Here is a 14,101-nt window from a genome sequence, read left to right as displayed (position 1 = left end):
TATGACTATGATGATATTGACATAGCCCAGTAAATTCTCGACTTATCTTAAACCTGGTCAAGAGTTTCCACCAAAAGCATGAGCAAAACCAATACATTTTACAGCACAAATTGTAAACTGTTTCCCACTCAAAATCTAAAATTACTGGCTGCTACATGAAGTTTCTTTGAGATCAAAATGTGAATATGGGTTACCTAGAAATAACAAAAAAACTTTTCAGGGGTTTCTACACAGTAATAAGGTTGGGAATGACCCCATCATATAACAAGGAGGAGCTTGAGAACCTTTGTATTACATGTGACACAATCATGTACCATGAGTTGCAAGTGTGCACTGATGAACTGCTCCAGAAAAAGCCCAGATTTCTCCCAATTCTCTGTGCCTTTGGATTGCACGTGAAATGGTCAGTTTGCAGCTCATTAATCGTTTCAGTGACAATGATACACTGATTTGTATTTGGGGTTACACTTAAGTGCAAAATGTACCCAATGTGCCCTCAATCAACAGAACCCCTTCAACTCAGCTATACGAAGTGTAATTTCACTGCAACGAGAAATAATGCTGTTTATAAGACGGATATACACTAAATAGCTACTTTATTAGATACCTAGGCTATAAAAGCAGACGACCACTTCCAGGGACATTGCTGTCTAATAGAAACAAAAAGGCAAGACTGCTACAGGCAAAGCAGTGTAAACATTGGATCACAGAGCAGTGGAAAAACATTGTCTGCACATATTAATCCAGATTTCTGTTGCAGCATGCCAGGAGTGTAGCTAAAGGCTAATGGGCCGTGGCGCACAAGTTCAGGTTGGCCCCCTACCCTCTCCCCACAAAAGCTTCTCTTCATGTTTCCTGTAACTTTTAGCTGCATTGCTAGGTCTCTGAAGTAACTCATAAATGCAGCACTAGTAACCCAGTGCTTAACTTAGTGTTTTGTCTTAAGGCTAATGCCACACTGTGTCTTTGGCTACATATGCTGCTAGAGATCTTTTTATGTTAGGCCATGGCCCTTTTACGCTATCATACGTCCTTTGTATACCCTCACATTAATAGTGCCCCTTAGTGACCTTCCCACAATAATAGCTCCCCTCGCAGTAATAATGTCCCCTAATGACCCCCTCACAGTAATAGCGATGCTTTCAAAATAATACTGTTGTTACGTTCATCCTGGAGTGCCAACGAGAGCCAGAGATCCCTTGGTACTGCAGCAGCCAGGACGGACGACTTAGCTGGCTAGACCCAGGAGCAGACAGAAACAAGTGGAACCAGCGTCCGCCTACCAATCGATGAAGAGTAGGGAGTGGCAGGGCCCGAGTTATAGAAAGTCCAACCAATATAGAGGTGGGATCAGGACCAGGAGTCAGGAACTAGGTTAACAGGAACAGATAAACCAGGCTAGGGTTTGCAGGGGAATTTGTCCAAAGTCCTGGATAGCTCAGTGGAGAAAGCTGTAGGAGGTCCCGGGTTTGAGCCCTGACAACAGGTCCTGGCAGCACAACCTAACAACTGTCCCTCAGTGAACCCCTCACAGTAAAAGTATCCCTTAGTAATCTCTTCACATTAATTGTGTCCCTCAGTGCCCCTATCAGTGCCCCCACTTTATTATAGTGTTGCCTTCTGAGGCCCTACTTAGTGATAGTGCTCCCTTCTGTGGCCCCGCTTATACCACCTCCCCCCCCCCGTCCCCCCTCCCCTTCACCCCGCTGCTCCCCTGCTTCCAAAACTCAATCAGATAGTAGTAATATAGGTAATCTTCTGTCTTTATTCCACAACCAGGGCTCGGCAATCCACACAGGAGTGTTCTGCAAACTCCACCTTCTCTCCTGCTCAGAGCACAGTGGGGCTTATTTACTATTCCAAATACAACAGTTTATGGTGCAAATTATGCCAGAAAACTGTCTAACATTCTTGCACCAAATTTACCATGTAATTTTAGAAACTTTCAGACAGTTTTTCCGACTTGTCCAAAAAAGGGTCTTGACTTAAAATTGCCCAAAAAAGTTACGCCATATTGATACTAATTGCACCAAAACATTGGCACAATTTGTGGCATAAACAAAGCCAATTAACAGGTGGTCTAAATGTAGGCTAGACAGTCTTAAAATTCAACAGATTTATCATTCAGTGATAAAACTGATGCATATCATAACTGTCTAGTCTATGTTTGCATTGTCTAAGGGCTCACACCCACAAACATTTTTTTTTTCTCTTACGCTGCGAGAACAAGTGAAAACACTTGCCTCGCAGTGCAAGAAAAATGCTGTGATATTCGTCAGGGTTTTCAATGGGGCCAGCGTCAGCAGTGCTAGCTCCATTGAAAACATAGGGAGAATATCGCGAACTTCTGCCACAGTTGTCACAGCTGTGACAGGAGTTTCCTTCATCCACGCGGAAGGAATCCGCGATATTCTCCCTATGTTTTTAATGGGGTCGGCGCTGCTGCCGGCCCCATTGAAAGCAGTGGTTTGTGGCAACCCCCGCAGCATGATTTTTGGGGGAGGGCTACAAAAAAAATAAATTTACTCACCTCTCCACTGCTCAGACGCATCTGCCTGCTGGCTCCCCTGCACTGCTGTCCAGCACTTTTAGCAAGTGGGGATTTAAAAATCCCCGCTTCCTAAAAGGGCTGTGCTGATTGGCTGAGTGCTCAGCCAGTTACAGCCAGCGCTTAGCTATTCATGAATGTGGCAGAAGTCCGCGATATTCTCCCTATGTTTTCAATGGGGCTAGAGCTGCTGCCGCTGGCCCCATTAAAAAAAACACTGGCGATATCAGTGTTTTCACTTGCTCTCGCAGCGCAAGAGAAAAAAAACGCTAGTGGGTGTGAGCCCTAACTTTTAGACAGTATTAGTAAATAAGTCCTAGTAGGTGTGGAGCCAGTGTATAGACTCAATGTACAGAGTGTATAGAGTCAGTGTATAGAGCCAGTGTACAGAGTGTATAAAGTCAGTGTGCAGAACACTGCTGTATGCTCTGCTGGCAGCGGGACTGCTGCTGTGGTCTGGGCAACGGAAATCACAGTGGTGCTTCTTCAGCAATGTGTATAGCCTGCACACACTATTCTGATTAGTGGAGCAACAGGGAAGAAGACAGAGGATTGTTCGTTTTCACCTCTCTCTGCAGTGCCTCCTTGCGTCAACTACAGTAGAGGTCTGCAGATTCAGCATGAAGTCCAGCAGGTGAAAGGACAAGTTAAAATAACAAATGTTCTTACTATCGCTTGTGCCATGCTCTGTAAAACGCAGCATGGCGTTTAACAGTGCCCGCCTCCTCTCTGCATGCATCACTCCCTCCGACTCCTCCAGCGGCTGCGGAAGGATATTCTGATTGGTTGCACTGTCTGCTCCCTCCTCCTATGCAGCGCAATAGAAACTTGTGCAAAAATGTGCAACTTTTTAAAGTCAGAATTCTGGACTAAAAGTTTTAACAAATGTCCCCCAGTGACTTTAAGGGCTCATGTCCACGGGGAAAATAGGATTTAGGATCCGCAGCGGATTTCCTGCATGCGGATCCGCACCCCATAGGGATGCATTGACCACCCGCGGGTACATAAATACCCGCGGATCGTCAATAAAAGTGATTTTAAAAAAAATGGAGCATGAAAAAATCTGGACCATGCTCCATTTTCATGCGGGTCTCCCGCGGGGACGGCTCCCGCGGGCTTCTATTGAAGCCTATGGAAGCCGTCCAGATCCGCGGGAGACCTAAAATAGGAATTTAAAGCATTTACTCACCCGCAGCGGACCGCGAAGCTCTTCTCTTCCTCACGGCCGCATCTCCCTTGCTTCGGCTCGGCGGATGTGCCCGGCGCATGCGCGCGGCACGTCGACGACGTGCCGGCGACGTGCCGCCGGCGTCAGGAATTCATCCGCCGGCCGAAAATGAAGATCCGGCCGTGAGGAAGAGCAGAGCTTCGTCGCCCGCGCCGGATAGGTAAATTCTTTTAAATTGCTATTTTCGGCGCTCATGTCCGCGGGGCAGGAGGGACCCGCTGCAGATTCTCCATGGAGAATCTGCAGCGGATCTGATTTTCCCCGTGGACATGAGGCCTAAAAGCTTCGAGTTCTATCTGTTTCAAACTCATCCATGTCCATAAGCCCTAGGAGAGCAGAAAGTTATGACTTTTGAAATTATGTTAACTGTTTTTTGCATTCTGCAGACGTACAAATGTGATTAGGATCTGATCTGGTGCTATCAGAATAGAAATCAGTGCCAGAAACAATGGCGTATGTATACAACTAATTTTTTCTGTTACTTAAACACAACCTGGGGATAATTGCTTATTGTTTCCAGGATTCGTTAAATGCTGGAGACTCATAACACACATGTGGGAAAAACAGACAGGAAAACAAGTCTTTAGTTTGTATATATTGGTAGATATTCCAGGCTTACTCCTTCTTACTCTGCGCTAACATAAACTGAACGGCTCACACACTCTAAATGTTTAAGTTAACGGAGCTTAAGGAGCAGTTTCCTTGATGAGATGGATTGGTGACTGTCAAATATTTATTACTTAAGGAGCTTAATGTAAAACATGAGCTGTTCATAGACACATAATACTCTGCAATCACTGCTCAGATAGCACCCCAATGGCATTTTTCACATAGAACATTGCTTTACTGATGAATAGTCATTTATCTTATGTTTTGTCCGATGGCCTTGGTTTACTAAGTCTGAAGGAATCGGCCTCTAGTAGACCACATTTGGAATACTGCATACAATGTAGAGCTCTACAGAAGTATAGGGGTTGGGCAATGTTAATACATGGTTCTTTAGGTGGCTCACCTTATCAATAAGGAACCTAACTATTAGGATTATTTCGTATAGAAAACCACCTTATAATATGAATACATGCATATAATTAATATACACAACTGTCTAATGAGATTTTTATACCTAGTCCTGTAATCCTATCAAGCAGAAAAACTCATTGTCCTACAGTTACAATCACTATTATTCAACCTCCATTACAAATTAGATTTTTTTTTACACAATAGAGCTATAATATGTCATGCAAACATTTTTTCTGATCCAGAAGCGAATTTTCTCTGTGTCTTGACTAACATTGACAACTCATTCTATGTTCTTCCTTCTTGTAGAGGTCAATACTATCCTGAACTTCATGGACTTAGGCTGGGTTCACATCTGCGCTGGAACCAGTTCAGTCACAGATCCGCCACAAAATACCAGAAGAAATAGCACTTTAACTTTCTGTAAAATTCCGGACAGACGGTGAGAGGAAACCGAACAGACCCCTTTGACAGATTCTTTCGGCCAGGGGGTTTTCCTTTCCTGCTCCCCGAACAGAGCATGAGCTGGGTATGCTAGAGTCACGTTCGCTGTGCGCCCCCCCCCCTCAAGCATTATTGTGACCTTCCCAATAACACACAGAAACCTTATTAATTTTTAGGATAATTTGGCCACAGCAGCCATTTTATTAACGCAAATTAAACAAATAACCATCTTAATATATACTGTATGTGTGTGTATATATATATATATATATATATATATATATATATATATATATATATACACATACATATACACACACACACACACACACATGGAGAGAAGGTCCTTGGGGCTACCAAAAAGGTCTGGTGCTTGAAACATAAAACCGAACCTTGCCTCCAACTGTAAACCCGGCTAGGAGGCACCACTAGCCTTCCCCCATAGAAGGCTAAAAAAAAAATAAAAAAATGATCCAGGCCACGACAAAGCATGTCCACGATAACCCCCCATCAATACCAATACTTCCTTAAATTCCTTCAACAAACGGTTAACTCCTAAACTCTCAAGACAGGGAGGGTGGGCAAGAATTATCCATTTTCTTTTCTAAGATGGCACTCCCACCTGAAACACCCTCTCTCATAACCTCTATCCCTCCTAATTACCATATTCCTAATCCTCCAATCCATAACTACCCCTATCCAAACACCCCTCCCCTCCTTTTAGCAACCTCTTTCTATTAACCTTTTCACTCCCAGTTCCCTAGCAACCATGTCATGCAGGGCCTCTGCTTTAGTGATCATCACTCCGTCCCTATACTTGACCCGGGTATACTAGAGTTACGTTCACTGTGACACCCCCCCTCCCCCAACCATTATTGTGACCTTCCCAATAACACACAGAGACATTATTAATTTTTTGGATATTTTTGCCACAGCAGCCATTTTATTAATGCAAATTAAACAAATAACCATTTTAATATATACTGTACATAAGTATACATATAGGGAGAGGAGGTCCTTGGGGCTACCAGAAAGGCCTGGTGCTTGAACCTTAAAACTGAACCTTGCCTCCAACCGTAATCTGGCTCGGAGGCACCACTAGCCTTCCCCCACAGGAGGAGAGAAAATCAAAAAATGATCCAAGCCACCCGGAATCCCTTCCCTGGCCACCAGACCCAAACACCAAGAAATAAAAAGAAGGGATGGGAAAGTCTTAAAGGTGAGGTCATTACTCACCAAACTCCCTCCCCCAAATTAAATCTCGACATATTCATCTTTCCATATTTTTTTCTTCACTTCCTTTTTTAAATGAGCTCCCAATGGCCCCTCAAATTACACGTAAACCTCCCCTTTCACCTTGTCATCTAACCTAATTGCATCTCCGTCTTTTTCGGTTTGCATCGCTCCCAAAATCCTTCTCCCCACCTAACTACCCAATACACACCCCCTGTCTTGTACGCTCTCCCACCTGCAGGACAACAACCAAGCATCCACTGGCGAAGCCTGTAGTACACCCATCCCATGCGTGCTATCAAATTGTGCACATTCCCCAATAATGCCTGCAACTCCCCCTTTTCCTGTCTCTCCATACCCTCCCCCGAAAAACCCAACCTCGCGGGACTACTACCTTCCCACATTGAACCATGAGCAATATTTGTATGAGACACATGCCACATTGAGCTATGCTCACCGAGCTGCATGGGAGCTGTGAGCCCACCAGCCAGAACCACTGGATCCATTTGATTCCTACTGCACCTCGCTGTCTCCATCCCTGATTATCCCTGCTCCACCCGGAATAGGTGCTCGGACAGTCATCCTCCTCCTTTCCCGCACTGTCCAGTGCCAAGTTACTGCTCATGACTTTGCGGCACGAATACCGCCAATTGCAGACGACCATCCTCGGATGCCTCCTCTTTCTCCATGCCGACACCTCTCAATATACCAGTGCACCCGGACGGGCTTACCGCTGCCTCTAACTGCCCCTATATACAGGTCACCTTCCTGACAGGTACATCATCAGGTGAGGTGACCGTTGTGCTGCACGAACGTCTCCTCCTGTAGGTGGCGCTATCTCCCTCCTCTCCTCGCTTACAAGCCCATTCTCTGGCTGGCAAATCACCATAGAACTAGGCCAGGATGTCATCCGCATCATCATTGCTAGGTGCGGCAGGCCCTGCCCCCCGAGTTGACTGCGGACTGCTATCCAGTGTGCAACCCGGCCAACTTGCTGGATTCCTCCTGGACGGCCTAGCTCCGCATCCTCCAACATTAAGAATGGGGTGACCGCCCAGAGGGTCCCCTAAGCGGGTGACGGGTCCTGGGCACCTCCTCCAGTATCAAATGAGCAGGAGACCGGGCCCTGCGTGAGCACCACGCTCAGTGCACAATAATCCTGTACACCTTTGTTAAATACTCTTAACAGTTTGGTGGGTGTATCCCGACTGTAAAAGCTGCAACTAGAAGTCATTTTCAGCTGGACCCCTTCTTTTGAATGATGTGGATATTTTGCCTATGTCATCCACAAGCTAATTTGGGGGTGGATTTGTGACAGGTTTCATCCCTTAAATTAAATGTAAATTAAATGGGTGAAATCTGCTGCCGATCTGTATCTGTATCAAAACCCATGACAAAATCTGCACAATTTGGAGCAGATTTTGCTGCTGATTTACTGCAGATTTTTTCTGCTGTGGAAGATCCACAGCTATGTGTGAATGCACCCTAAACCTGGTGCCTCTGCCCACAAGGCAAAAAAAAATGTGCATGCACCAGGACTTAACACGCTTCCTGTATGTATGAACCACTTTGAAGGTTCAGAGATGAAGACCGGGGTGTGGATATTGTAAGTGACAATTTCCACATCAGTCAAAGGAAGAGGCAGGCTGAAGATGAATTTCACAAGCAGGTCTCACAGTCTGGATACGCCCACTGGACTCTTGAGACAAAATTAGCATATGTCATGGGAGTCCAACTTTAACAAAGGCATGCAGGACTACTCAGCAGTAATATATTCTCAGGTAGGTGGATGTAGATCCACCTTGACACGCAGCGGTCTGACTTTGGGCTATCTGGGAAGGGAGCAGATGGGGAACCCTTGACCTCTCCAAGCGGGATATGATTATTGCTGCGGGGTCCCCAAGTCATTACTTATCCAGATGATAGTCTGGCTCCTGATGCTGGTGGCACAGGTGTGTTAACAAGGTCCCGGCAGAAAGTCATAGCAGGCTGCAAGCAATGATGAAGTCCAGAATACAGAGCTGAGGTCAGGGTGCACAGAAGTCAGAATAGTCAGAGTTAGGCAAGAGTCAGAAACAGAAAATACACTAATAGAGGCTTTATCGCAATTGGGAGTATGAGACTGAATTGCTTTGGTACCTTCCATGAGAGGAAAATGCCGAATATAAGAGGAAATGGCTGGTGATTGGTCTGACACAGGATTAGGGAGTGCGCACTAGCCCTTTAAGAAATGGGGTGACAGCATGTGCAAGCCCTATAGGCAGAGTATTGGGAGTGAGCAGAAGCAGGGCTTCGGTGCGCGGCATGTGACAGGTGGCGGCAGTCAAATCACAACCCCAGAAGCAGATTGAGCCGGGTGAACAGTGTTGATACAACATTGATGTATATTTTTGTAAATGTGTTTTACAGACTCATAATATGGTAGGAATGGTGTGTAAAAATTGCATGAAAAGCTGTTCTTCTTTCAGAATGATGGAAACCATGACAGAATCCCGACAGACGCCATTATAAGTCAGTGGGGTCTTTTGGTCACTCTTTGGATCAGTCATACCACAGATGTGGCATGGTTTGAATTATAAACAGGAGTCATGATGCCAATGTGAACGGTCCAATACAACAAACATAAAAATAATGGAGAAATAATTTACTTTTTATAAAATAAAACTCAGGTAAAAAACGTACAGCAATGTTGAAGATCGGTGGCTCATTTGTGGAGAGTAAATGCAGAATCTAAGACTGTATAATCCTGATACAATAGCTGTGTTTTCTTAGTTCGCTCCAGTGCTGCGGTGAAAGCCAAGACATTTTAGGTTTTAATTTATGAAAACACCTAAATACACATAAACATTTCTGCCAAATAAATTCACAAAAGTATGCAACAACTGGAATTTATCTCGTAAAAATGATTCCTTTTCTCGAGGCAGAATATAGAATTTAGCATAGCTTTTATTTATATATTGCTTTTCCATACTTTTGGCTACAATCAGGCTGCCAAATGTGGTTGGAAAATTGTGGGGCGAGAAAACCGAATAGTAGAACAATAAAGCAGAGGTAAGAATATAAAATCAATACACAGAACGTTAGGTTTCTGGGGACTGGTCCAGCTTGGCGTGAGGGCAAGTGGGAAGAGCCGAGAGTGCAGAACTAGAATTATGGAGTGCTATTTAGTACATATGGAAACTTGTTCATTTCTTAATATGGGATATCTGCCAATTCTACCACCATCTTCTGTTTACTCCATCACTTTAACCATTACATTGTTTCATCTCTTCTCAAATAAAAATGCTTAACAAGAAAGGTTCAAGAAAAAGTTCCCACTGACAGTAGATGCAAAAACATGATTGGAGATGCCGCCGCAGATCTGGCTCAAAATACTGGAAGAAAAGCACTGCAAAAAAGTGCCCATAAGTCAGGCACCTGAGTGGAAACCAAACAGACACCTTTATAGTCTATGGGGTTCGATTAGCACCGTTCAGCTTCGTCCAGAGATGAACCGATCTACTCCCCGAACGGAACAGGAAAGTGGAACCCCATTGCTGACGCGAAACCACCCAAATGTATACCAAATAATACCACATTGACCTTCTGATGAACTCATGTCCAATATCACATAGAGCATTCATAATGAAAGTAATATGAAGAAGGAAGACAATTTTACTCACTGTAAAATTGGTGCACAGTGGCTTTTGGCGCTTCTTGTAGAATTACAAAATGTAAAAGAAATGCTTTTGTTTTTACTCAAACATGTCCCAAAATCTTCCTTCACTGCAACGAATGAGTGGCTACCGACGGTAAAGCAGGAATATGAATAGCATAAAAAGAGATAGTGACAAACTGGACCACAAAAAAGATACATGGTCAAGTGCTACATATCATGTCTGAGTATAATTTGCATCTCTGGACACTGCCTCTAGCCTGTGACTATATTCTTCAGCCTGCCTGTGATTTTTCTCTGGACTTTGCATCTTGTCTTGCCCCTTGGATTTGGAACTGTCGAACTGAGTGCCGTAACCAGGGTACAGTGAGGTAGGTATAAATTCTCTTATTTCATAACATAGGTTTCAAACATCCAATTGGGAGTCTGGCAACACGTTTCACTTCTAAGGACCGGCATAGTCCAGGGCCAGTAGCGGTGACGCAGAGAGAGAAGAGATATATTTATTGAATATAGGCTGTGGGCCTTTGCAAAAACATTTGGGGAAAAAAATCTATTTGGGCTGCCTGTGACTGTCCTCAGTGTTCTGGGTCTGTGCTGGGTGTAGTTGTCCTCCTAATTCATACGCAGCCAGCTAAGTGTTACAGCAGGCTTGCGCAAAATTATTTCCTGGCGTTCCGTAAGCGAAGTCAGCCTCCAACCACAGGCCAATAAGCGGCACATTTAATTACAGCGTTCTGTTTCTGCACTACTGGTAATACACCATGCTGAGGGGTAGGGATAGGCCTAGAGGACGTGGACGCGGGCGAGGACGCGGAAGCCCAAGTCAGGGTGTGGGCACAGGCCGAGCCAGTGCGGTGGCCAGGGGTAGAGGCAGGGCCGGACCGAATAATCCACCAACTGTTTCCCAAAGCACCCCCTCGTGCCATGCCACCCTGCAGAGGTCAAGGTGCTCTACGGTGTGGCAGTTTTTCACAGAGACGCCTGACGACCGACGAACAGTGGTGTGCAACCTCTTCGCGCCAAGATCAGCTGGGGAGCCACCACCACCAGCATGTGCAGCCATATGATGGCCAAGCACCCCACAAGGTGGGACGAAGGCCGTTCACCGCCTCCGGTTTGCACCACTGCCTCTCCCCCTGTGCCCCAACCTGCCACTGAGATCCAACCCCCCTCTGAGGACACAGGCACTACTGTCTCCTGGCCTGCACCCACACCCTCACCTCCGCTGTCCTCGGCCCCATCCAGCAATGTCTCTCAGCGCAGCGTCCAGACGTCACTAGCGCCACTGTTTGAGCGCAAGCGCAAGTACGCCGCCACGCACCCGCACGCTCAAGCGTTAAACGTGCACATTGCCAAATTGATCAGCCTGGAGATGCTGCCGTATAGGCTTGTGGAAACGGAGGCTTTCAAAAGCATGATGGCGGGGGCGGCCCCGCGCTACTCGGTTCCCAGTTGCCACTACTTTTCCCGATGTGCAGTCCCAGCCCTGCACGACCACGTCTCCCGCAACATTGTACGCGCCCTCACCAACGCGGTTACTGCCAAGGTCCACTTAACAACAGACACGTGGACAAGCACAGGCGGGCAGGGCCACTATATCTCCCTGACGGCACATTGGGTGAATTTAGTGGAGGCTGGGACAGAGTCAGAGCCTGGGATCGCTCACGTCCTACCCACCCCCCGAATTGCGTGCCCCAGCTCGGTGGTGGTATCTGCGGCGGTGTATGCTTACTCCACTAAACCACCCTCCTCCTCCTACGCAACCTCTGTCTCGCAATCAAGATGTGTCAGCAGCAGCACGTCGCCAGCAGTCGGTGTCGCGCAGCACGGCAGCACAGCGGTGGGCAAGCGTCAGCAGGCCGTGCTGAAACTACTCAGCTTAGGAGAGAAGAGGCACACGGCCCACGAACTGCTGCAGGGTCTGACAGAGCAGACCAACCGCTGGCTTGCGCCGCTGAGCCTCCAACCGGGCATGGTCATGTGTGACAACGGCCGTAATCTGGTGGAGACTCTGCAGCTCGGCAGCCTCACGCACGTGCCATGCCTGGCCCATGTCTTTAATTTGGTGGTTCAGCGCTTTCTGAAAAGCTACCCACACTTGTCATACCTGCTCGGAAAGGTGCGCCAGGTCAGCGCACATTTCCGCAACTCCAAGACGGACGCTGCCACCCTGCAACATCGGTTTCATCTGCCAGTGCACCGATTGCTGTGCGACGTGCCCACACAGTGGAACTCTACGCTCCACATGTTGGCCAGGCTCTATGAGCAGCGTAGAGCTATTGCGGAATACCAACTCCAACATGGGCGGCGTAGTGGTAGTCAGCCTCCTCAATTATTTACAGAAGAGTGGGCCTGGTTGGCAGACATCTGCCAGGTCCTTGGAAACTTTGAGGAGTCTACCCAGATGCTGAGCGGGGATGCTGCAATCATTAGCGTCACCATTCCTCTGCTATGCCTCTTGAGAAGTTCCCTGCAAAGCATAAAGGCAGACGCTTTGCACTCGGAAACGGAGGTGGGGGAAGACAGTATGTCGCTGGATAGTCAGAGCACCCTCATGTCTATATCTCAGCGCATTGAGGAGGAGGGGGAGGAGCATGAGGAGGAGGGGGAAGAGACAGCTTGGCCCACTGCTGAGGGTACACATGCTGCTTGCCTGTCATCCTTTCAGCGTGTATGGCCAGAGGAGGAGGAGGAGGAGGAGGAGGATCCTGAAAGTGATCTTCCTAGTGAGGACAGCAATGTGTTGCGTACAGGTACCCTGGCACACATGGCTGACTTCATGTTAGGATGCCTTTCTCGTGACCCTCGCGTTACACGCATTCTGGCCACTACGGATTACTGGGTGTACACACTGCTCGACCCACGGTATAAGGAGAACCTTTCCACTCTCATTCCCGAAGAGGAAAGGGATTCGAGAATGATGCTATACCACAGGGCGCTGGTGGACAAACTGATGGTAAACTTCCCATCCGACAGCGCTAGTGGCCGAAGGCGCAGTTCCGAGGGCCAGGTAGCAGGGGAGGCGCAGAGATCAGGCAGCATGTACAGCGCAGGCAGGGGACCATTATCCAAGGCCTTTGCCAGCTTTCTGGCTCCCCAGCAAGACTGTGTCACCGGTCCCCAGTCAAGGCTGAGTTGGCGGGAGCACTGTAAAAGGATGGTGAGGGAGTACGTAGCTGATCGCACGACCGTCCTCGGTGACGCCTCTGCCCCCTACAACTACTGGGTGTCGAAGCTGGACACGTGGCCTGAACTCGCGCTATATGCCCTGGAGGTGCTTGCTTGTCCTGCGGCTAGCGTCTTGTCAGAGAGTGTGTTTAGTGTGGCTGGGGGAATCATCACGGATAAGCGTACCCACCTGTCAACTGACAGTGCCGACAGGCTTACACTCATCAAGATGAACAAAGCCTGGATTTCCCCAGACTTCTCTTCTTCACCAGCGGACAGCAGCGATACCTAAGCAATACGTAGGCTGCACCCGCGGATGAAAGCATCGTTCTCTATCACCATCAAAAACGGGGACCTTTTTGCTTCATCAATCTGTGTATAATATTCCTCCTCCTCCTCCTGCTCCTCCTCCTGAAACCTCACATAATCACGCCGAACGGGCAATTTTTCTTAGGCCCACAAGGCTCAGTCATATAATTTTTGTAAACAATTTTTATACATTTCAATGCTCATTAAAGCGTTGAAACTTTCACCTCAACCAATTTTTATTTTAACTGGGCTGCCTCCAGGCCTAGTTACCAATTAAGCCACATTAACCAAAGCGATTAATGGGTTTCACCTGCCCTCTTGGTTGGGCATGAGCAATTTTTCTGAGGTACATTAGTACTGTTGGTACACCAATTTTTGGGGGCCCTCGCCTACAGTGTAATCCAATTAATTTTTAGCCCACCTGCATTACAGCTGACTTTACATCCGCTGTGTTGGGCAATGCAATGGGATATATTTATGTACCGCCGGTGGCTTC

Source organism: Eleutherodactylus coqui, chromosome 3 (assembly GCF_035609145.1).
Source record: "Eleutherodactylus coqui strain aEleCoq1 chromosome 3, aEleCoq1.hap1, whole genome shotgun sequence".
Classification (NCBI taxonomy): Eukaryota; Metazoa; Chordata; class Amphibia; order Anura; family Eleutherodactylidae; genus Eleutherodactylus; species Eleutherodactylus coqui.
The sequence above is the reverse complement of the archived record's forward strand: the minus strand, read 5'-3'. Positions refer to the sequence as shown.